A 25,801-nucleotide genomic window follows, 5' to 3' on the forward strand; every position below is an offset into this window, starting at 1 on the left:
ATGAACCCATCCTTGCACTTGAAGCATCTAGGGGCAGCCCATTGAGTCCAAGCACAGACAGGCAGACAAGAGGTTCAAAAGCAGACACCGGTGCTGCAAAGTGTAGAGACGAGGTGCTCTAACCTCACTCCCAGTGCAGGGCTCCAAGCGGTTGCTGATGGGGCGGCAGGGGCGGGAGACCAGTCGTGGGTCAGCTGGCAGTTCATGGTGAGCGGAGAAGCAAACAGCCACCAGAGTCTGAGTCTGAGGACATTTTGAAAAGCTGATTCCCAAGGACAGGCCGGAGTGGATGATGGGACTAAGTAAGGCCAGGTCTGACTAGGGAAAGCAGCCTTTTTCTGCAGACCGATGGCCAAGTGGCTGGGGGAGGGAGGGCTCAGTTGCCAAGCGAGTTCCTGGCAGTGGACGCCCACATGCCCACTCCCAGGCGAATACAGGAGAAAGTCTTGGGCTTTTCTTCTCTAAATGACTTCTGTGTGATTCAGTCGGCCCAAGAGGTTTCCATTTCAAGCAAAAAGGTAGCATCTTGTCCAGGTGAATATTTGAAAAGTCTCCGTACCCAAGTCCCCGGTGAGGGTAATCCATTTTTAAAGGAAGCCTGGGAGAAGTGGGCAGCCCGCCTTGCCTCCGGCATCACCATCCATCGTGTCTAACACTTCATAAATAACCAGAGGAAAATTTTCCTCATCTCATTTAAACCAAGGAGGTGTATATAGCTTTCACAGATCCAGGACACTTATCTCAAGCTGAGAGTCTAATTCCATGGTAATAATTCGTTTAAAGTGCTGCTGATTGCTTCCTATTTCTTCCTTGTTAATGACTTTTGCACCTTTCCACTGTTCCTTTTATATGGGCTGCGATGACAATTACCCCGCAGGAGGCTGTTTAGACAACACAGGGACTTTCGGCAGGCTGCTGGGAACTCTACTGGACACTCCCAATACCTGAAAAGTCTCTTTCATATAGATTCTTCCTTTTGGGGAAAATACGTTTGTTTGTTTTTTCCTCTTTTGTCAATACATTGCAACCTGACCATTACTGCTACTCCTGTAGTGTGTGTCTATTCAGGGGGCAACTGAGCAAAGCTAATTTTCTGTTCATAAATTTCCTGGTGACTGAAACCAGCTTGAGAAAGGTGGTGTGGAGTGCCTCGATTTGGACATATCAAGGAATACATCTCATTTAGGCTAAAGCTCAGTGTGGCATGTCCTGGAAAGTGTTAGTGGTCGGAAGGTCATTTGAGAGCCTTTTAATCTTTACATTTTTTAATTAACTTGTGCTTGCAAATTTTGGCAAAGTATTTTCTTCCCCTATTAATAGGCAATGGTTTCAACTTTGAATGATGAAGCAGCTTTTTCCATACTTTATGGAGAAAAATAAACAGTGTGCTCCTTGTATCGCCAGGGAACATAATGCATGAAAATGTCAGGGAGTAAGGGGCACATGAAGCAAATTAATAATGCTGTGTTCTCCCCCGCCTCTCAGCCAGTCTTCTCCTCTTTTGGTTTCATCCCATCTGTTCTTCCCAGGTATTCACCTTCTTCCAGCCATTGCCATCCATCTTCTTTCTTTTCTAAAAACATATTTTTATTGATTTCAGAGAGGAAGGGAGAGGGGGCAAGAGGCAGAAACATCAATGATGAGAAAGGATCATTAACCAGCTGCCTCCTGCACGTCCCCTACTGGGGATCAAGCCCACAACTCAGGCATGTGCCCAGATTGGGAATCGAACCATGACCTCCTGGCTTACGGGTTAATGCTCAATCACTGAGCAACGCTGGCCAGGCCCATCTTCTTTCCTTAGGGTTCTCTCATAAGAGTTCACTCTGATTACTCTTTCCTTTGTGCCCTGTGCTTCTCACTTTAATTCTACCAGAGGTAGGGCAGCCCTGGGATCTGACCAGAGAAGTGCACAGACAGTGAACACCCCAGGCTACTCAGGTTCAGGCATTTATTTCCACTGAGCAAGTTCACCATTTCAGCCTGAAGGTGAGTGTGAATGGAGAACGAAATAGAGATCCAAGATAGTGCACGCGCGTGCGTCAGCACCACTGTGGCCGCTAGGGCTCTGAATCACAGGCTCTCTAATCCCTCAATGGCAAAACCACCTAAGGAAAGGGATACCTGAAACCAGACCAGGAAATGCTTGTTCAGGAGGCAGGGAACTCGATCCACATTGCTTTTCTCAGTCACTCAGATTCTAATTAAAAAAACAAGAACACCCTAACTGGTTTGGCTCAGTGGATAGAGCGTCGGTCTGTGGACTGAAGGGTCCCAGGTTCGATTCTGGTCAAGGGCATGTACCTTGGTTTCGGGCATATACCCAGTAGGGGGTGTGCAAGAGGCAGCTGATTGATATTTCCCTCCTCTCATCATTTCTAACTCTCTATCTCTCTCCCTTCCTCTCTGTAAAAAATCAATAAAATATATTTAAAAAACCAAAACAAAAACAAAACAAGAACAAGTCCTTACTCCCAAAACAGAGTGTTCTCAGCCCCAAGACAGTCCTCTCGAAATATAACAGGGGAAGGGGTTACCAGGGCTGTCATCTCAAGATTCCTTTCCATTCTTTTTGGTTCACTCTCAGGAAAGTCTTCTCCTCAGGGGCCAATGCTTTCCTTCTGCCACATCCTTCCTACGAGGAAAGAAAGTAACTTCTATAGCTTCAGTCTCTGGAGAAGTCGATCATCTTTTATATTCATAAAAGAATTGAGCTCATCATGTGTAGGTTTCATTCATTCATTCTTCCAGCAAGTATATATAAAGCACCTACTGTATGCCACACAATATCCTAGGTGCTTGAGGTACATCAATGATTTCTGTCTTTCTGTAGCTACTATTTTAGTGGTACCTGGGAGGGACAATAAGCACAGTCAATAAATTCCTTCATATGTTAGAAGGCAGTGAGTGGTACTGAACAACTGAATAGGGTAGGTGGGTGGAGAAGCAAGTGGCAATACAGACAGGGTCATCAGAGTGGATCTTATCCAGCAGACGATGTTTGAGGTAAGTCTTAGAAAAGGAAAGGGGGTTATCCAAGCAGATGTCCGGGAGAGAATATGAAGAACAAGCTAGAGCACAGGCCCTATGACAAGTGCATACCTAGCGAGACCCAGGAGCAACAAGGACACCACTGGGGCAGGATCTGAGTCAGAGGGGAGAGTAGTAGGCAGTGAGGTCAGAAAGGCAGCAAGAGATTTACAAGTCCTTGAAAGGACTTGAGACCTTGTTCAGAGCAAAGTAGAGAGTCATCTGAAAGTTTTTTGATAGAGCAGTTGAATGACATGACTTCCATTTGAAAGGGATTACTCTGTTTGGCCTGTTGAGGAGAGAGAGAGAGAGAGGGAGAGAGTGTTAGTTTCAGGGTGGGTGGGAGGAAGCAGAGAGAGGAGTTAGGATAGGAGGCAACTTAATCCAAGCGGAAGATGTGGGCGGCTGCACCCACAGTGGAAGCAGCGGAGGTGGTTCAAAGGAATCAGATTCTGAAAAAATTCTGAAAGTAAAGCGGGCAGGATTTTCTGATGTTTGTGAGATGACAGTAAAAGAAGAGTCAAGGATGACAGTTTTTTGACCTAAACAACTGTACAGATGGAATTACCATCACCTGAGATGGGGGAGACAGCAGATAGAGGAAGTTGGATGGTGGGGATCAGAAGTTTAAAGTATGTTGAGTTTAATAGATTTCTATCATTTAATAATAATTATAATACAGTAATAAATATTACAGTCTCTATATGACAATGATAAGATATTACAATAAAATAATGTTATTATGTTCTTTCACAGATTGTAAACATTGAGGTTTGTACTTTGTGCCAGTCTACAAAAGCTAAAAAGTCACAGCAGAAAGATTAAAATGAAAAGCAGCCTGGGATCTACAGACAGTGATTCTATGAACTAACCTTATCAGTAAGTTAAGAACGTACGCTATCTCTTTTTGGAGGAAACCGCTGGATGTTAGGCAAAGTCCTTACTTGAGGAAATTGACCAGCTTGTTCTGATGAATGTGATTTCTTCATCCCTCTTTCCCCCTGGCAGCCTCACACAGGATTTCCTGGGCCCTGAGCATAGGAGAGATGACAGCAACGTGCCATGGTGGCTTGTTGGGGAAAGAGCAGAGCTGTGGCTCTTTGGAAAACCCTCCCAAAGCTGCCACGTCCAGAGCACAAATCAGAGAAAAGCAGCTTTTCCCAAACGCTGACAGTTTCCATACCAAAACAGTCCACACTTAAGCTTTCAATGGTAGGAGCAAAAAGGCTCCATGGTTGGATGAAACACAGTTTCTTATGGCAAAACATACAGAAAGTGTCTGGGAGCTCAAGCAAGAAACTCGACGGGGTGGGTGGTCTTTGTGGGGCTACAAGCAGGATGGAACCAAGAAATAGCAAGTGTCCTCCTCTTCAGGAAACTAGTGTAATCTTAACAAAATCTGGAAAAGAGGTTTGGGCTGGCATTGCCCAGGGAATAAACTCGCTGAAAGTTCTGATGGTCTCCACTGCATATTATTATTCTAGGACAAAGGACCCATCAAGTTTATTTTTTCTCTCTATTGTTCTCTTTGGGACAGTGGTTTTAATAAAACAGATAATTGATTCTTGTTGGATAAAAATAAATGATTGTTTTAACTCCAGAAATTACGCAGGATTTGAGAGCAGCATTAGATAAAACAAGTAGGTAAGTGGTTTAAAAGGAGATCTAACAATCATGCGGCTCAAACAGCAAAGAAATCTATTTCTCTCTTATGTAATAGCTCCAAGGTCAGCATTTCAGGCCAGCAGGCAACTCTCAGCCATGTGGTCATTCAGAAATCCATGCTGATGGCAGCTCTGCCATCTTCCAAATGAGGTCAAGATCACAATTCCTGGAGGAGTGGGGAAAGAGTAGAAGCTCAAGGCTAGGGAGTTCCTGGTAAGCAAATGAGGCAGAAGTTGCACACTGCACTTTGGCTCACATTCCATTGTTAAGAGCCAAAATACATGACCGTCCCTTGCTGTAAAGGGTGCTGGGGATGCTGCCCTACAGCTATACCAATATGGAAGATGACAACACAGACTGGAAGGACAATTGGCTGTTTCCATTCCAATAGCATATTTCCAACACAGATTGGAAGGACAGTTGGCTGTTTCCATTCCAATAGCATTTTGGGAAATATGCACCAAACTACAAGGGAAAGAAGACATTTGTCTGATGAAACCTCAGCTCTCAGCTCTGTAAAACTGGCCTTCTGACACCAGTATCACCCCAACTCCCCTAACCAAGATAGAATTATACAAATGGCAGACATTCCTGAAATTCCCTAAGGAGAGATTTCAGATCATCAGTGAGTTTAAGATCTTGACCTTAAAATCTTGACCTTAAACCATTTAGCTCAAGTACCCCACCTTAACCGGTATACAGAGCTCTCAGCTCTGTAAAACTGGCCTTCTGACACCAGTATCACCCCAACTCCCCTAACCAAGATAGAATTATACAAATGGCAGACATTCCTGAAATTCCCTAAGGAGAGATTTCAGATCATCAGTGAGTTTAAGATCTTGACCTTAAAATCTTGACCTTAAACCATTTAGCTCAAGTACCCCACCTTAACCGGTATCGATTTCTGTAGCCTAGGAAGCTAATTTAGTTATGTATATCTGGAGAAACTAAACACACACACAGCACCACCATCACCACCAACAAATATAACTAGTAACATTTCTTTCTGGAAAACCTGTTATTTGGGTCCTACTTAAATATGTAACAGGTCACTTGCCCATGTACTATTAACTAGAGAAGTCTCTAGTTTAACCACTGGTCTGTGATTAGCCTAGGTTAGCAAAACACTTGTCCCCTTTGCCAGTAAAAAGTTTAATTTATAATAATGGCCTAATCTTTATTGAGTGCCCACTACATGCTAACATTTTATATCTACCATCTCATCCTACCTTCAGAACTGTCCTGTAAAATCTTTATGATGATGTGGAAACTGACACCCAAAAACGTTAAGTAACTTCCGTAGGATCTCCTAAGTAATGAGTGATGACCCAGAATTTGAACAGAATTTTTTACTGTAAAACTTAGGCTCTTTCCTCTACCCTGCTTCTAACTATGCCAGGAACAATTTGTGTTTGAGTCACATGGGCAGACCAAAGTGTACATGATAAACTGGGATTATCTTGTGGAGCAGAGGTTAGATTATTCTGAGTGGTTTCAGCAGAGCCAGAAAAAGTGGAAGGAAGGCACTGGAAAGTAGATTTACGTTGAGAAGGAACAAGAGCTTTTCAACAGTCCCAGCTGTCGGATAGTAGTGTCAGCCTCCACACATGGTGGTGAGTCTGCAGTGCCAGGGTTATTCATGCAGAGGCTTGGCAAACGCCCATCTGAGTTTCTTGCAGCGGAAAGGAAATTCAGTGACTTCCAGGGTCCCTTTCAATTCTGTGGTTCCTGCTTTAACCTCACATGGATAAGAGGTCATTTTATTTTCTCTGACAACTTTTTATTTAGGAGAATCACAATTTTGGTTATAGAGACTTAAATAACTGATTATCTGCTTTCCGAACCCTGTCAATGACTATAGAATATCATTGAGAAACAGTAGAGCACATAAGCTGAGAATTCATTTTTTTATTCAGATAATAACTCCAAAACATAGTAGCTGTATCATTTAAGCTCTACAGGCTTCAGTTTTCTCAACTCTAAGTAGGAGTAATCAAGTCTTTCTTACAGTGCTATTGTATTACATAAGGGATTATTTACATAATCCCTAGCATAGCATCTGGGACATGGTAAAAGCTCAGTAAATAATGGTTACTTTTATAAACAGTAATAATATAGAATTCAGACTGCAATGAAAAATCTTAACCACACTTCTAGTTCCAGAATTCTTACCCTTCTCTTGGTAGGCAACTATCTGTAAATGTAATCCAACCATCTACATGACATACCTCTATGCAACAAATGCTTGATTAGTTGGTTGGTTAGAACCCAAAGTTCTCTTGGGTGACTTTATTGCCTTCTCCCCATGAGAAGTTGGAGTGTGGTAGTGACAATGGAGAGGATGTAGGGTTGCCATCCTCACTGCCACCAGTGAGTATGTAATAAGATCTTTCTCATTTATCGCTTCTCTCAGGAAAAGATGTGCAAAATCATCTGGCCTAGAGTGAATAGAAACTAAAGCTAATTCCCAAGGTAAACCTGGAATAAGCTACAACCTTTGACGATCCATGCCACCTGATCTAGCTTTTGAGAGACAAGTAGATATAAAAGTCAAGCAGATAGAAAGATTTCATTTTTTTGTTGCTGTGAAATATTCCCTCTTTTTTTGTTGTTGTTGCTGGGTAATATCCACATCTCCTTTATCCATTCATCTATCTATGAATACCTAGGTCATTTCCATATCTTGACTATTGTAAATAATGCTTTTTCAACAACACGGATGAACCTAGAGGGTTATTACGCTAACTGAAATATGTTGGGCAGAGAAAGGCAAATACCATATGGTTTCACTTATATATGGAATCTAAAAAACAAAAGCAAAACAAATAAACAAACAAAACAAAAATAGACTCATAGAAGGGGTGGTTACCAGAGGGAGGTGGTGGGAGGATGGGTGAAAAGGGGCAGGGGAATATAGTCAATAATATTGTGATAAATTTACATGGTGGCAAATGATTACTAGAATTAGTGGAGTGATCATATTATAAAGTATGAAAAATGTCAAGTCACTATATTGTACACATGAAACTGATATAACCAATATAAGATTGTATACCAACTACACTTAGATGAAAAATAAATTTTTAAAAAAGTCAAGCAGAAATTTTTAAATGCGGAGGAAGAATGATAGAACATTATGATTTTGTCGAAAGTTTAAGAATATGCTTTCATATGTAGGCATGTTTGAAAACTGTCCCTATACTATGTTGCTTTTGTTTGCTTAATATAAGAATTTCATATGCATAGTTTGCATAATTTGCATATTAAATGTATTTATTCTGTTGGTGTACATTCATCTGAATAAAAGAACAGAGCATTTCCTAGGTACCATGCCTGATGTGTGATATGTCTATAAAAATTGAAATAGAGTAATATTTAGCATTTATCAAGGATTTGATATATTATAGGAACTATTTCAGTACTTTATAGTCATCGATTTACTTAATTCTCAAATTATTTTTGAGGAAGATAATCCCCATGTTATAGATGAGGAAGCATGCACCAGGAGGTTGAGTAATTTGCCCTGGGTCACACAGCGACTGTCAGAGACAGGACCTGAACCCAGGCAATCTGACCCCGGAGATTGTCCTGACCATTATTCTGGTTATCTGACTCTGAGCAAGTGCAGGTGAATCTCATCCAAGGTGGGCCATACTTGAAGTGAATAGCTGGACAGAGGTCCCCGAGGACCATAGCTGTAGCCTTGGCTTTGGGGGAGGTTGACCTACAGCATGCACTGACCATGCCTCATAGCACCTTATGGATGATGACTCTTGATATATCGACTCTATTTTTTATATATTTGGTCTCCCATACTGCAAGTCACAGTTGCACATCTGTCAGTTACATTACTAATATCATCATAAATGGTAGCCTCTATTACTGTACTGAGCTCTAATCAGGACTACTTATCCTTTATTGTAGCAGAAGTCCTGAGTTCAAATCCCATTTCTACAACTAATTACCTGTGTGACATTGGCCAAATGACCTTGCTTCTTAGAGCCATGATATTCACATCTGTAGCCTGAAGGTAATACTTACTGAGAGGATTATGAAGGTTTAAGACAATAAGTATGAAGCATGCTGACAATTCTCTTTGCCCCTAATGTCTAAAATTTGAACTCTATTAATTCCTTATTTCTGAACTGGATTTGCTTCTTGCCACATGAGCATGTTGGAAACACATGGAAAACAGCTATTTAATTTTAGTTTCAACATTATTTTTTAATGTGGAAATATTAATATTTTTGAGAATCATCACTTTTCAGCAAAGACATTCCATGCTAATGCTAGTCTTTTCATGAGCTCACAAAGCTGTTAAAAATCTCTTATATAAACTGATTTTTTTAAATTGTAGTAAAATACATATAGCATAAAATTTACCATCTTAGCCATTTTTAAGTATACAGTTCAGTAAGGTTAAATACATTTACAGTGTTGTGCCACCAATCTCTAGAACAATTTTTATCTTGCAAAACTGAAACTCTATACCCACAAAACAACAACTTCCCATTCTCCTCTTCCCTACCCCCTGGCAACCAGCATCCTATTTTCTGTTTGTATGAATCTGACAACTCTAAGTGCCTCCTATAAGTAGAATCATACAGTGTTTGTTCTTTTGTGACTGACTTTTTCACTTACTATAATGTGCTCCAGATTCATCTATGTTGCAGTCTGTGTCCGATTTTCTTTCCTTTTTAAGGCTGAATAATATTCCATTGTATGTATGTATCACATTTTGTTTATTTATTCACCTGTGAATGAATATTTGAGTTGCTTCCACCTTGGGCTATCCTAGATAATAAAGAGCTAATATCCTAATTAGACCAGACGGCAGAACGACCTTCTGGATGATCTTCCTGAATGACCAGTGGGCGGGCCGCAGGGCTGTGAGGCAGCCGGGGCTGTGGGGGACCAAGCCCTTTCCATGAATTTCGTGCATTGGGTCTCTAGTTGTAAATAATGTTGCTACGAATATAGGTATAAAAATAGCTATTTGAGTCCCTGTTTTTAATTCTTTTATGTATATACCCAGTTTTTATTATATTTACCTAATGAGTAGTGATATTGACCATCTTTTCATGTGCTTGTTGATCATTTGTATATCTTCTTTGGAGAAATGTTTATTCAAGTTATTTGTCCATTTTTAAAAAAATATATTTTATTGATTTTTTACAGAGAGGAAGGGAGAGGGATAGAGAGTTAGAAACATCGATGAGAGAGAAACATCGATCAGCTGCCTCCTACACACCTTCTACTGGGGATGTGCCCGTGACCAAGGTACATGCCCCCGACTGGAATTGAACCCGGGACCTTTTAGTCCATAGGCTGACGCTCCATCCACTGAGCCAAACTGGCCAGGGCTATTTGTCCATTTTTTAATCAGATTGGGGTTTTGTTTGTTTTTTCAATCAGATTGGAGTTCTTTATATTCTGAATATTAACTCATCATCAGATATATGATTTGCAAACATTTTCTCCTACTTGGTGGTTGCCTTTCTCTCCACTGATTGTGTCCTTTAATCCATAAAGTTTTCCATTTTGATGTAGTCCAATGTATCTGTTTTTTTCTTTCTTTGCCTGTGTTTTTGGTGTCCTATCTATGTATAAACTGATATTTCATGCATAGGGCTAATAAGACAAGAATCACTACCTCTTTACAGACTGTCTGGGATTCCAAATCCTTTGCTGCAAACATTCCCAAGGAGCCATGTGGAACTGCGAGTAAATAAACAGAGTCAACCCTGCTGCAGGAACACCACCAAGGCTACTAGGCATAAAATTGGAACTCCTTGTTTGTTTATTTGGCAGCCTGTGTGTGGAAGCCAGAGGGCACTGAGAGGCTGGGGTTGTGCTTGAGAAGTGCCCGCAGCTCAGGCCTGCCTGCCGTCACAGCGGGACAGGCAGGCTGTGTGGAGGGTCATATGTCAGTGAGTAATCACTAAGAAAAGCAACTCTCTGAAGGGCTGGTCAACACATCAGGGTCAGGATGCATCACACGGACATGTGGATGCCTCTGCGCGTGTGTGTGCATTTAAAGGACCTATTAAGATCTGTCAAACATGATCAAGTGTCTTTCATTAAGAGCCTGGGCCGGGCAATAGGCACACATATGCAACTGTTCATTTCTTACCCACTTGTAACTTGATAAACATTTTCTACGGAATTTCATGTTCACATATTTACCTAAGCAAGTAAATAAAACACATGTTGAAAGAATTTTTTCTTTTGCCCATTCTTGGTATTCCCATAAACATTTTTATATCGCATACTCACGAAACTCTCTCCAACTATTCATGCAGCCAAATTAGAATTTAAAATCCAGAGATGGGTGAACACTTAACTGTCAAATATCTCTAGTGAATTTTTTTATTTGTTTCCAATGCTCTGGCTAACATTTGAGACAATGCATTGTGTCTAGCACTACTTCTCTTAATTTTTAATCCTGTGTGTATTTCAAGGCGAATTTAATCCATCTGGTTCTGATTCACTTACTCTTAACTCATCAAAGTGGTGCTTTGTAACTGACGTTTGATGTCCAGAATGCCTTGTGGGTTTTGAGGTCATTATAAAGATTCCCCCCTGCTTGCCCATCTGCCCCTCCGCAGCACTGGCCTGAATCAAGAAGTGATATTTTATTTACCTGTCATAGTTTCAAATGACCAGAAATGAATACTTGACCAAATGTCAAAGCTCTTAGCCCTCTGCTGTCACCTTTTGGAGTATGATAAAGTGCACGGCCCTGGGTGGCAGGTTGCTGGGGGCTGTGCGTGTCAAGTGCCCGGCTGCTCAGGAGGCAGGCCACACACTCTGTGCTGTCCTCCAGCCTCGAGTCTTGTGTCCGCAGTGGATTTCCTCGGGCGCTGTGAGCAGGGTTCTGAAAGCTCTTTCATCTAGCACTCACACACACGATGCCACAACCACTCCCACGCCTGTAGCACACTCAGACATAAATGAGCCTCAAGAGAAAGCTAGAATTCTCATCATGTGTGCAGTCTCTTTATGATTATTTCAAAACAAGCTCTTAACTCAATAAAGCCCCGCTCTATCAGGAAAACGACAGACTCCACTGCTCATGCTCTTCCAAATTCTACCAACAGGAAACTTCCCTCCAGCTTCTTAAGCCTTGGCGCTCCTCTAAGTCCTTCAAAGAAGACCACAGAATGCTTCATTATCTCTCATGATATGAAGAAAAGTCAGTCTATCAGTGCAAAAAACCTTGCAGAATTTTAGCACCTGAAATGGTCTTTAGGATTGCGTAATCTTTAGAATGTCAACTATCCGTAATCTGAAAATGGTAAATTGTCCATTTCTTTCCTTCTTCCTCCCTCCCTTCCTCCCTCCCTTCCTTCCTTCCTTCCTTCCTTCCTTCCTTCCTTCCTTCCTTCCTTCCTTCCTTCCTTCCTTCTTTTTTTGCTTTTGTTTTGTTAATCCTCACTCAAGGATATTTTTCCATTTACTTTTTTAGAGTGGAAGGGAGAGGGAGAGACACAGAGAGAGAAACATCAATGTGAGAGCAACATATCGATTGGTTGCCTTCTGCATGAGCCCTGACCAGGCAGGGATGGAGCCTGCAACCAAGGTACGTGCCCTTGACCGGAATTGGACCTGGGACCCTTCAGTCCGCAGGCTAATACTCTATCCACTGAGCCAAATCGGCTAGGGCTGTTCTTTCTTTTAAATGTTTAGTGACATGTGGTCATGGCCTTAGTTGACTTATCCATTCACTAGTCACAATAAACATTTACTGACCACCCACATTGTGTGGGACATTCTTCTAGGCCCAGGGCTTTCAGAAGGCAGTTAGAGCTATGTGTTCATCCCCTGCCCTTCGAAAGCTAACTCAGAGTCCTTTTCTCATCTTGTGAACCAACTTCATATGTGTGTGCCTGGGGGCAAAGCAGATGAGAGGTAAGGGGCTGCCTGCTCTTTATCGCAAATACTTCTTGCTTTCTCTTAAAAACAGTCTCCTAAACTTAAAATCATTCTGCTTTCACCACATCAAGACCACATGTATGAACATTTCCATAAACTCCAGTACCCAGCCAGCTATCACAGTGCATTATTACGTCTCAACCCTCTACATGTCAAAGACTTTACTTTTATGTCTTTATGTGAACATGGGATTCTTCTATGTGAAAAGGCAACTTCACCCTTGTGATATTTACTTTTATTAGCTTATAGAAATAGAAGTATTCTCCTTTTTGAACTGACTTCTGCTAGTTCTCCACCTACATTAACAACTGCAGTTTACTATCATATCATAAAGGGGAAGTTTCCAGGCTACCAATTCGTACTACTGTGAGGTCATTTGAATTTTCAGACCTTGAATAGGAATCATACTGTGAAAAGAATGAGCTTAGCTCACACCAGACCAAGCTGAGACCTTATCTTGCGAGGACATAGGCTCCCTGGTGGGTGGAGGAGGTGGCCATTGCTGCCTTAGTTTGCTTCTCCATTGGAGTGAAGCAGCTGTGGTTAGTCACTGTGCAAGGGAGCGTGTGGAAATGTATTCGTGCTTACGTGTGGTTGCCAGGTCTGAATCAGCCAGGCAGTAATTCTTCTGGGAGCCCAATGCAGGCACTAAATTTCTCTACTCACCCACCAAATGGGTACACATGCCCCTTAATCTGTCTTCCTGCAGGAGGGCTCCCCTGGCACTGGCTAGCCTGAACCTGGGGCCAACCTTTCCCTGGAGCCCCTTCCCGTGAATTACAGCCTGCAGCATGGGGGCTGAATAGAAAACAGCCTCCAGCAACTCAACTCGGAGGGCTGACCGGAATTCAACCCAATGTGGAGAATGGCAGGAAAGCTTCTATTATTCTACTTCATTCTATCTGCTGCGAGGCAGTGCGGCGCCTGGAGTCTGACTGAGCTTAACTCATTTCCCTGCGTTTCCGAGTCACAGCCACAGTGCCTCCTAAAGCCAAATATCTCACTCCCGAGGCTCACTACACTTCCTCATATAGGATGCACTTGCCTGTCTCCTGGTGACCTTAAAAACTAATAAAGAAGTCATAATATGACCTAGACAAGACCTGGAAACCAGCCAGAATACAAATGATTGATGGGAGTGCTTTTAGCTGCCTACTTTTTGTCCTGACAATCTGGCATGGTTCTTCTTATTGTGAGAGCAGGAGGCTTAAAAATACATCACAGGCATTGCTCTCCACATTGGTGAAGGTTAATCCGAAGGTGTAGCAAAAGAAACTCTATGTTAAACACTGGGAACCCACAGGCACCAGCCACATTTTTGCTCTCTCTTCCCCTGGCTCGCTGGAAGGATAGCAATGGCACTTTGCAAGCAATTCTCAAATGTGAATTGTCTCCAACTCTGGGTATGGGTTCAGAGGAGCAAATTCTCTCGCTGATGTTTTGCGTCACTGACTGCTTTGATCATCTTTGCTTGTCCTCACTCAAATGTTGCTATCAAAGTGACTAGCATTTCTGCAGAAAGATCATGAATTTATGGTCCCATCCTTTCTTCTTTTTGTCTCTTTAAATTTCTTCAAAAATTAGATAAATCTTTGGTCTGATGCATAATGTGGATCTATATTTAAAATTTCCACTCAGATTATGAATTAGGACTGGGGAGATTGTTGGAGTCATCTCTTAGGATTGTTGGTTGTCCCGTTTCAGTCTCTCTGAGCTCAGATTCCTCTTTTTTTGAGAAAGGCTTTTTATATTTCCACTAGTCCTATCCTGTCTACTGAATACATTTAGATTCAGAAGGTCAACCCATATCAAACTGGGCAGAGAGGCAAGCTGCCCAAATGTTAGTTGCCCTTTTGAGTTTGGAAAGTGTCCACTAAGTAGTCAACATGCAAGGAGTGAAACCTGCCCTGAGAATTTCAGTCTGCCGTCCTTGGGGACCAGTGGCCTAAGGTGCTCTAGTACACCATGACCAGGAATTGTCATCCCACATGAGCAAAAGCAAATGGGGTTAGCCTCCTCCATCCAATATATCAGGTCAGACTGGACAGGCACAGTTATCTTAAATAATAGCAGATTCAGCAGGCGAGGGAACGCAAACATCTGGCTTCTGCTGTTCGTCATGAATCTATTATTTACTGAATCCTTCCTGAACCTGTTTCTACATTCATCTACTACATCTTGGGGTAACGAGATTTCAATTTTAATATCCACTATGTGCAAGTTTTTCTTTTATTAATCTTATTAGAGGCCCGGTGCACGAAATTCATGCACTCGTGGGAGGGGGGTCCTCTCAGCCCAGCCTGCGCCCTCTCGCAGTCCAGGAGCCCTTGAGGGATGTCCAACTGATGACTTAGGCCTAAGCCAACAGTTGGATATCCTTAATGCTGCCTCTGAGGCAGGAGAGGCTCCCAACACTTGCCAGCCATGAGCCTGGCTTCTGGCTGACCACCAGGGGGCAGCTCCTGCATTGAGTGTCTGCCCCCTGGTGGTCAGTGCACCTCATAGAGACTGGTCGTTCTGCTGTTTGGTCAATTTGCATATTAGCTTTTTATTATATAGGATCATTATCCCTTTATATTGTGAGGTCTATATCTGGATTTAGTAACTTACTGAATACGATTTTATACATTTCAATGTATTTCCCTTTAATGCTTCTATTTCTATGTTGAAGAATCCCACTTCTTTTTAGTCTGTTCTATTAGATTTAGATTTAACTAATGCTTTTGAGTTCCTTCCATGGGCTGGGCACAGTGTTTGATTATTTATCATATAGTAATACCTAACATTTATTATGAGTTACTGCATGCCAGGCACTGTTAAAATACTTTACATGAATTATCTCATTTAATTCCTACAACAATCCTATAAGGAGTTTTATCTCATTTACCAAGAATGACCTTATGGATTAAAATAGTAATCCTTATACAGATGATAATTCTAAGGTTCAGAGAATTTCAAGCACCTTGCTTTAGGCCAACAACCAAGAACCAAGATTCATACCTAGGTCCTTATCTATATACAGTATCCTCCTTCCCTTTTACCTGTATTGCATAAATCCTTAGAAAACTAGTTTTCATTCTATTGGCTGCTCATCTAACTAATCCTTAGAGGTGATGGTCTGTGGCCAATTGGTACTGATATATAGAGAGTTAACCAGATGCCTTATCAGAACAAAGCATAATTGTAGAAGAGCAGACCCAATCATCAACTACATAACATGGTATAAACATACTTTAATTCTCATCAACTAGGAGGTTGCAAATTCCATGTTCTATGCAAACACTTAATACAAAATTATGGTTGGTACCTCTGAAACTTACTTTACTTCATCTGCTGTGCTTGGTTATTCACACTTTGGTTATGGAAATGTTATAACATATTGGCGATCTTCCACTGAGAGAAAATTCTCCATAAAATAATCTGGAGCAAGAAGCTGAATAAAGTCTTCAAATTATTTAAATATGTGTATGTTCAAAAGGCTTTTCCTTTCAATTTTCTTTAAATTTATGCCCAATTTCTTAATCCAGCTTCCAAACAGAAGATTTTATTTTTTATCCTTTTAAATCACCTTTGAAGACCCTCCAAGTTCTTTGTTTCTCTCAAGTTGTAAAACTCAGAAATACAACTTATCAACACTGAGTAAGACATAGAGACTATTTAAAGACTTTTCCATTTCTTCTTATATTCTAATCTCCTTATATCATCCTCAAAAAAGTACCATCCTCTAACATATTGCCTCTTTACCACAAAAAACCTCCAGATTATTATTTTATTTTCTATTTTTTGCACATAAACATTAAAATTTACAAAGGCATGATTTGGTTTTCTTCTTGAATTAGGCCACTTTGCCTTTCCCCCCTTAACCTCAAACCTGATTAGGTTTTGTTTTGGCCTGCCCCTCATGTTGGAGGCATCTGCATGGTTTGTGTTTGTTCTGTTCCCCTATCCCAGATTTTCACTTTAAACATGATCCCAGGATCATAGCCTATAAAATAAACCATTTCCCCAGGACACCACAATGACCTAGTTTTAAAGACCCTTTCTGAATTTATCCTAGCCCCAAATATAGCTGGAGTAAATTTTTCATATGAAAAGAACATCATCTGCACAGTGCTATGCCCCTTGTGTTTAATATCAACAAGCTCCTAACATAAATTTGATGTCATTTGCAGTAGAGAAAACTGAGCATGATGAAGTTGATTACTTCAATGACACAACCAGTCTTGCCTCAATTCTACCCTATCTGGAGGGAGAAAGGCAGAGACTATAAACACATGGTTCCCATAGCTTTCATGTGTCTAGCAAGAGCTAGCGGCTGGCTCTTGGCTTTATGAGAGTCTGTTCTGTATTGCAGTATCAGCAACACACACCCTTATATCTCTAAGAGCTGTCTTCGTACAACAGACTGATTCAGACACAGAGTCTAGCCTTATTTATCTTTTTAAAAATATATGGATTAGGAAGAAGGCCCAAAGGTCCCTTGTAACAATGCCACCAAAATGTTTCTTGGTGATTGATTTCTCAGCAATTATTCATCTTCCAGGTGTATTTTTTCACCAGATATTAATTGAAATAGTAAGCTAACTTTTCAGCCATCCTGGCATACATCGATAATTAATAAATCAATTTCTACTTTTGATTTTATAAATCTATGTGAAACAATTATATATTTCTGGTCTTGGCTATATAAATTATAGTGACAAGTTACTATTAAACCATGATAAAGTACAATAATTATTTCCATTTTGGCCATAAAGATTATCCCAAGGATAGAGATTTCTTAAAGATCTTTTATTACTTATACATATGAAACAAAATTATTCTTTTTGGTTTTCAAATTTGTTACTGAAGCCAAAATCGGATCTGTCATTTTTAGTTGTTGTATATGTCTGATTTCCATTGTTTCAGACTGTGTTTAATGAAAAGGGTAAATTTTTTTCTATGGAGGGAAGGGTTTGATTACATTTTTCCCCATACTTAGTCACAGCAATAAAAATTCTATGTTTTCCCAGAAAAATCCAAGATGCTTGACCTAAAAGGAGCTTCAGAGAATATCTATATCAACATTGCTCAGATTATGCTCTGGGAGCCAGAGGGATCTTCAGATACCTGTCTGGGAAGATTAGGGGCAAGGAGCAGAATGAGGAGAGGTGGTCAGGGATGAGGAAGGTTGGAGTTGGTTGTACAGTCCTGAGGCACTCAATCAGAGCAACTCCACTTTTGATCTTCTGTGTAAGGTTCTATTTGAAGAAAAATCCATGTACTAGCAGGAATATTAACAATATTACTACTAATAAGAAAGACTTGAAATCCAGTAGTCAAATGTCTAAATTTTCTAAGCAAGGAAACCAAGATTCAGAGAGAATAAATAATTTGCTCAATGGAACACAGTTAGAAAAAGTTGACTGTATTAATGATTCCTAAAACTTAAGTAGATATGTTCAATTTAATCAACATTTATCAAAGACCTACCAAATGTAAGGCACTATGCTAGGCCTCCAAGGGATAAAGTAAGTAACAAATAGCCCTAGTATGGAAACCTAGTATACAATGCTAAAGAAAAAACACTAAAGAGCATTCCATCCCACTATACTTGTTTAGAGTTAGTGGCTTTCTGAAAGTCACATTTGAAGTAAATGGCAGACTCAGGTAGTGAATCTGTCTTTTCTTACCCCAATTATAATGCACTTTTCACATAACCCAAATTTGGTTCATGAATATCTAGTCTCTCAGGATGATCCTCCATTTAAAAAATCTAACTGAACAATGTGCATTTAAAGGTTCTGAAAAGTTCTACAGTAAAGAAATGTGTTTAGACTACAGTTGTAAAAGTTATTATCATAGAATACTATTCCTGTCATACTTATTTATGTACCAAAGATCACAATTGGAGAAATTTTGCACAATACCCTCCCCTCCGCTAGACAATACCAGCTTTGGAGCTGAACTCAAGTAGAATCTTCTGCTAAGAATCACATTTCCGTGGTTTACATATAAATGGGGCTTGAGAAATAAAATCTCAGTGATTTGTTAGAGTAGATGCACTCTTTATATACCCATATCATGTTTGAATATTATAGACTATGTTGTACATATAATCAACTAAGTATGATTAAATGCAATATGAAAAGTGCTAACAAAATATTTTAGCTTTAATATCAGTTCACAACTGTTTATATTATCATGAGACTCTCAATTTATTTACTTTTTCTAAATATAAAGGTGTATTATAATTCATTGGAAATATTAAATTAACTTTAGTAAGATAAGGATTAGTGAATACTTTCTTGCCTATTTTCAGAGATAAAATGACTTTTCTGCAAAATAAAATCAGTCTGTTTTTGTTATATAGCACACGTATCTTGGTGCAATTTTATCAGAATGCTAAAAATAAAAAGAATGAATAGCAAAATTTCCCCCAAAAATAACCACATAAGGTACACTAACCCCAAATCATACTGTAAATCCTGGGAGAGAACCTGTTCTTGCAAGATTTGCAGACCAATTTTTCAAGATCAAAAGTGTTTATATAAGCTCACAAAATCTTGGATCTTTTCCCAGACTAAACCTCCAGCGCTTCTAAGGTTGGCCCATCACTAATATTTATAATACTTTTGACATTTCATGGGATGGACTCAAAGGCCTTTATGATAGGCAAGCTTCCGAACATGATGGAGTACCGGAACAATTTGCTGTGTGTGACAGGCAGTCAGACGTCACTGGCATTTTGCAACAGGAGGGAAATGACTTGTAGATACCATGAACTTGTTGTATCTTGTCAGCTTTGTTAGTTAACAAACATCATTGGGGAACCATTAGTGGACAGAGGGCCATGCTGCCCACCGGAGAAGCACTCCTTGCTGAGTGAATTGAGGCCTGTGTTGAGGTGATGTTCCTTCCTATAGTATTACATTCCCTTACAGAAAACTTTTAGAAACAGGCTATCAACTATGCTGATTCTCTTAACCCTTTATAATAACATCTGGCATAGTGCCTTACACTTAGTAGGCCTTTATAAGAATTCGTATAGAATCCATGTACTTACCAAGTTGAGACATCTAAAATAAAGTAAATCCTGAGTTCTGTGGTAACATATATCTCTAACAATCCATTTATCCACCGTGATTTATTATTTTTTTCCAGAGCCTAGTTATTTCTAATAATGCTTCTAAAGATTGTGTATTACTGGATTTTCATTGCCAAAGGCAGTAATGGGATAAAGCCATAGGTGCTCCTTTACTCACCAAATTAGGACTCTCCTCCCAAATCACCACTGTTACTCAGTCCCTTTTTAAGAGATTTATTTCCCTAGATTATGGAGGCTCACATCTGCTACATTTATGCTCAAGATTCTCCAAATTCAAAAGTTTTGGGCTGTGATCAGGGGTAAGAAAATCTATTAGGTACAACAGAGATGCATGAGATATGGGTCCTGTTCCCAGAGAGCTTCAATCTAATTTTAGAATCAAGACAAACACAAACACAGGCTGTAGCACTTATCACCAATTAGTGGTATTTGAAAGCACTATTGTGGAAGTAGAGGTTTGGATGTTCATATTGACCAAAAAAAAAGAGCATTGATCATTGTATGTTTCCACCTACCCAGAGAATGGTGGATATAAACAAGGAGACTATCCTGATTCACATACAATTTAAAGCCAAACTGAGGCTCAGCACTCATCCCAGCCTCTTCCAACTCTGGCATCACTGCCATCCTCCCTGAGGCACATGTGCCTCCTCCTCCATCATCCCCAGCAGGGTCCAAGGCTCTACCCTTTCCCTTTCTTTTTCCCTGGCCCAGCCTAGCTCTTAATAAGAGCTTGATCTTTCACTTCCCAGAGTTCCACAGCAGGATTAGAAAGGGGCCAGTTTAACAGGAGAACAGAAGAAGTGAGCACACCAACTAGACTTCTCTTCCCCGGGTCGGTCACCATGTCTGTTAATGTGGTTGATAGTTTACAACTTGCAGTCCTGTAACACGGACTTGGGCTCATCGCAGGGCAGCTCTCAGGCAACTGGGAGCCGCTCTCAGTGGGGCAATATCTAAGGTAAGCCAGGCCTGCCTCTCTGGGAGTCCAGCCCTATCGGAATATGTCCTGTAAGGCAAGGCTGCCAGTGGACGGGAATAATTACAAGGGGCTGCCTAACTGCCATGGTAATAGAAATTTAACCCAAGTGTTTTCAGGTAACTGCCAGCCCTGGGCCTGGCTGCCTTCCATGGGCCCCGCAGGCCCCGTGTGAAGTGGGTGTTTTACAGCAAGTTACAGCAACGCAGCTGTTTGCACTAGAACGTAACCCAGGTATGCCAGACAGCTGTGCCAAAGCACGTCCTACTGTTGTATTAATTCAAAAGCAACCCACATTTAAAAAACAACAACAAAAACACACTTGACCCTGACTGCTGGTTTTAGAACTGTCAAGAACTGTTTATTTAATTCAATTTAATAAAATGTCTTTAAGTACCAACTACGTTGGTACTTTGACATCTGAAAATAATGAAGGTACAGGTTCTTACTCAAAGATAGAGACATCACCCCAACCCTTAAGCAACATCCTATCTAGTGTGGACACACACACACACACACACACACACACACACACCACTGTTATAATGCAGTGATAGGTGCAAAAATAGGAATATAAACTAAACGGTGATATGGAAAAGAATGGTTATTTCTGACTAGAGTAATATTTCTTCCTGAAGGTGATGCCATTTGAATTGGACTTCGTTGGACAAATACAAATTCTCTAGGCAGGAAAGAAAGGAGAAAGGCCTAACAGACAGAGGGAACATAATGCACCAAAGAATAAAAATGTGAAACATGGTGGGAGAAAAATGAGATCAGATTTATTGAGGGTAAACCTTGAGCAGACGAGTTCCTGCTTATAGACCCCTGGTGCCAAACTAGGAACCCTACCGCATATGGCACACATGGGGAGCTCTTACAGGATGTTACACAGGGTGTGACATGGTCAGGTGTGTTTTCTAAAAGCTCACTCCGGCAGCCCCTGCTGGAGGAGACTTGAAGCAGCTGAGAGAATATTGTACCAGTTCAGGAGAGAGAGTGTGAGGACTTGGGGTGATGAAGCTGACGATGAAATAATTCTGCTTGATGGGCTCACAGAAACTGCAATGGCTCGTCCATTCCGTCTGCAGCCAGACTGGACTTTGGTGTACATGGATTTGTTGGTGAGTAAAGAGAACCATCACGGTCTCAGAAAGAATTACTAATGGAAGAGTACTAAAATGATAAAACATGATAAAAATTTTAAAAATATCCTGAAAGGTCTATTCCAACTCCCTTGTTTTACCTACAAGTTAGTTGGCTGATTAAATGGCAAATTTCAGCCTGGCAGCTAGGTCCCCAGCCAATGAGACACTGGGTGATTTTGTAGGGTGATATTATCAGTTGAATTGTGTCCCCCAAAGATGATATGTTGAAGTCCTAACTCCCCCCAACACCTATGCATGTGGCCTTATTTGGAAATAGTCTTTGCAAATGCAATCAAAATGAGGTCATCAGGGTGGGCCCTAATCCAATATGACTGGTGCCTTACAAGAAAAAGGAGATAGCTCTGGGAAGACACCGAGACACGGGGAGAGTGCCATGTGGAGACGGAAGCAGAGACTGAAGTTATTCAGCACGAGCCAAAGAAGGCCAAGGATCGCTGGCATCGCCAGAAGTTAGGAAGAGGCAAGGAAGATTTACCCAGTATCTCAGAGGGAGCATGATCCTGCCAATACCTTGATTTCAGAATCCCGATCTCAACAACTATGAGATCATTATATTCTGTTGTTTTAAACTACCTATTCATAGTATTTTTATGGCAGCCCTTAGGGAACAAATACAGATATTGTTAAGATTTAAATATTTTGTGTATGTGTACCTGTGTGTGTCGTAAAGTGCCCCTTAAATAGCTCAAAGATAATAACTAATGCAGAGCTACATTAAATATATATATAAATAAAACTCCATAAGCATTACCCACTATAAACCCATTTGGTTCAATAGTAAATCTCATTTTCACAGTTTTCACACAATGAAAAGACTTTAGCAACTAAAATTTGTGTATACTTTATAAATATTTTTGTCCATTATCTCCTTTAACCTTCACATCAGTCCTGGGATGAGGGAATAGTAAGACATCGGTTGATTGTTTCAAAGTTACCAAGTAATGGAGCCAAAGTCGAATTACAGGACTTCCGGCTCCAAGTCCTATGTTCTTGCCTGCATTCTGCCCCATTAGTGACTTTAACAACTCATATCTGGGGAGAATCATTCAAGATAAGCTGAGGTTATGGGTAAAGAGGACCTCTGCTTAGGACAGTGATGGCAAACCTATGACACATGTGTCAGAGGTGACATGCGAACTCATTTTTTTGGTTGATTTTTCTTTGTTAAATGACATTTAAATATATAAAATAAATATCAAAAATATAAGTCTTTGTTTTACTATGGTTGCAAAGATCAAAAAATTTCTATATGTGACACGGCACCAGAGTTAAGCTAGGGTTTTTCAAAATGCTGACACGCCAAGCTCAAAAGGTTCGCCATCACTGGCTTAGGAATTACTTATATATGCATGTATTTAAGAAGAGCAGACTTGAGATATTAGTATGAGTGGCAGCAAGCAGTTCTATTTCTAGGAATGAAATTCTAGTGATATAATGTAATAATGTAAATAGTCTAATTCATTCCAGCAAAAAATTATATTCAGAGATCTGGGGAGTAAAGCTAAGAGCTATATAATGACATGTTGTTGTATCTCTTCCATAGCTATCTCCTGAATCCAAAGAAATAAGTTTTCCTTCTAGAAGGAACAATTATGGCCTTGGAAACCAGAACCAACTCCAGCTTCTCTTAGACATGTTGGGCCTACTCCTGTCTCAAGCATCATCCAATAACTTACTATCTCAATTCTCATTGTGGGATTTTTGTGATTGGTAAGAAAAATCAGGTCTTGGCCAAGTGATTTGTTGTCAATTCCGTTTTTGTTGTTTTTTATTCGGAGTTTTTGTTTGTTTGTTTGTTTATGAGACACTAGAGAGTTTGTATAGGTAGTGGCAGGGAGACAAACCATTGACCAATTAAACAGCAGAGAAGGAATCAACTTCTGGAAAGATGATGTGATGTATGGACCACAAAATGCCATTTATCAGAAATTGGCTAACAGTATTATGTTCCTTACAGCTGTGTCGTGTATCTGGAAGAAGTAGAGGAAGTGGGAGGAAACGAAGGAAGAGGAAGAAATCCTCTCCATTTATAGAGATGGATGAATAACAGTGGTTTTCTAATAGCAGTCTTATGGATCTTTATTCAAGTAACAGGACAGCCACATCCAATCTCAACCAGGAGACCTTTGCACAACATCATAAAGCCCTGCATTTCTAAGAGCTTACAATACTTAGGGCCATTCTCTATTTGTTTCATGTCCTAAAAGTACTTAAAAGTCAAGGACAGTATTCAAAGGTAAACCTCAGCCTTTCATCTTTCCTACTGGCCTAAAGGCAAATTCATGACCAATGCCCCCATCCAGGCCGTAAGTGTATATAATGTTTTGTCTCAGGAGGAGACACCAGAAAACACAGCAGATGATGTTTGTCTCTACATCTGTATTGAAGTCCTTCTCCACTAGAGCTGTGACTCCAGGTGTGAAGGAGAGTTCTCCAGACTGACGATATGTGTGCAGCCCAGGAAGAGCTGGAGTTATAATGTTGAGTGTACTGAAACATGCTCACATAGCCTTCTTCACCCTCATCCAAAAAATCAGGTCAATTACGTTACAATAAAATCCACAGGGACATCCAAAATTCTTCACTTATACTGGAATATCACGTATCCCCCATTGTTTTAAATCAGGGGTGGGGAACAGCTAGTCCAAGGGCTATATAAGGCCCACAAAATCATTTGGTGGCTGTATAAGGCCCACAAAATCATTTGGTCTCACCCTGCCTAGGCATTAGGGGTGACTTAATTAAAATTTTGACCAAATATAGCAGGCTAATTTTTAAGTTGATAATTGTGTATGGCCTGTGAATGATGTTATAAATATCCAATGGCCCTTGGCAGAAAAATGGTTCCCCACCCCTATTTTAAATAAAGGAGTCATGACTGGCTTTGGAAGTCTTTTCCTTTCCTTTTTTTTTTAAACAAAATTTTCATTTTTATATTTATTGTAATAGCACTTATATTTGCCCTGTAGCATTTAAAGTAAAAACTGTCATTCCCCGTCCACTATATCCCTACACACTTGCAAATGTTTAGGAAGATTTTATTCAAAAGTTCCAAAGAAGGTTGAGAAGAGTTTCATGTGGATAATTGAGTCTCAACAACCAAACCCAACAGGTTTAAAGCAGGTCGATTTTTGTGGCTTTAAGAGTTAAAACACCAGGACCCCCACCTCTTTACATCCCCAGGTAACATATGAGACACTCAAAGGGCCTAACCAATCTCAAGGCTGTGCACGCCCATAGCCAACCCAGCACCACACACACAGCTTATGACTTTTCACTCAGTCAGTTACTCTGCCTAGATTTTCGGAGAAGGGCAGGCTGCCTGCTTCCCCGCTGCCCCAGAGCCGGGGTGACCTCCTAGAGGCACAAAGTGACAGGCAGGGCAGTTGCTGTGAGGTCTGGGACTTCCCCAGCGCTGAAGCAGTTAACTTGTAGGAAGACCCAGAGAAAGAAAAACAGACGAAGAACTGCCTGATGCTGGGAGGAGGGCTAGAGAACGAGGCTGTTGCTGTTGTTTTCATTGTGTGCACTCTAATCAGGGAGAGTAAGAACAATGATGCATGTAATGCTGATTTTGGAACGTGTCCATGCAGCTTTTCCCAGGCTAGACAGCCTTGGGAACCACTGATAGAGTGGCAGACCAGGGGCACAGCCTCAATCACCAAGCCCAGGGCAGGGCAGCCTTTTCTGTGGATAAAATATGTGAGGGATGACAACAATCTTCCCAGCATGGGAAGTGGCAGCAACAAAAAAATGCACAACAGGGGGAAAAGGGGAAGGCTTTGGGTCTTGCAGTCCTGGCCACTGGATGTGATACTTGAAAGACAGGGGACTTCTCCTTCTACCCACTCCATCCCATTTTTCCTTTTTGTTTGTTTGTTTCCCTTTTTGCATTCAACTTGCCCTCCCTTTCTTCCCCACTCCCCTCCCCCATTC

The sequence above is a fragment of the Myotis brandtii genome, unplaced genomic scaffold (genome assembly GCF_000412655.1).
Source record: "Myotis brandtii unplaced genomic scaffold, ASM41265v1 scaffold123, whole genome shotgun sequence".
NCBI classification, from domain to species: Eukaryota; Metazoa; Chordata; class Mammalia; order Chiroptera; family Vespertilionidae; genus Myotis; species Myotis brandtii.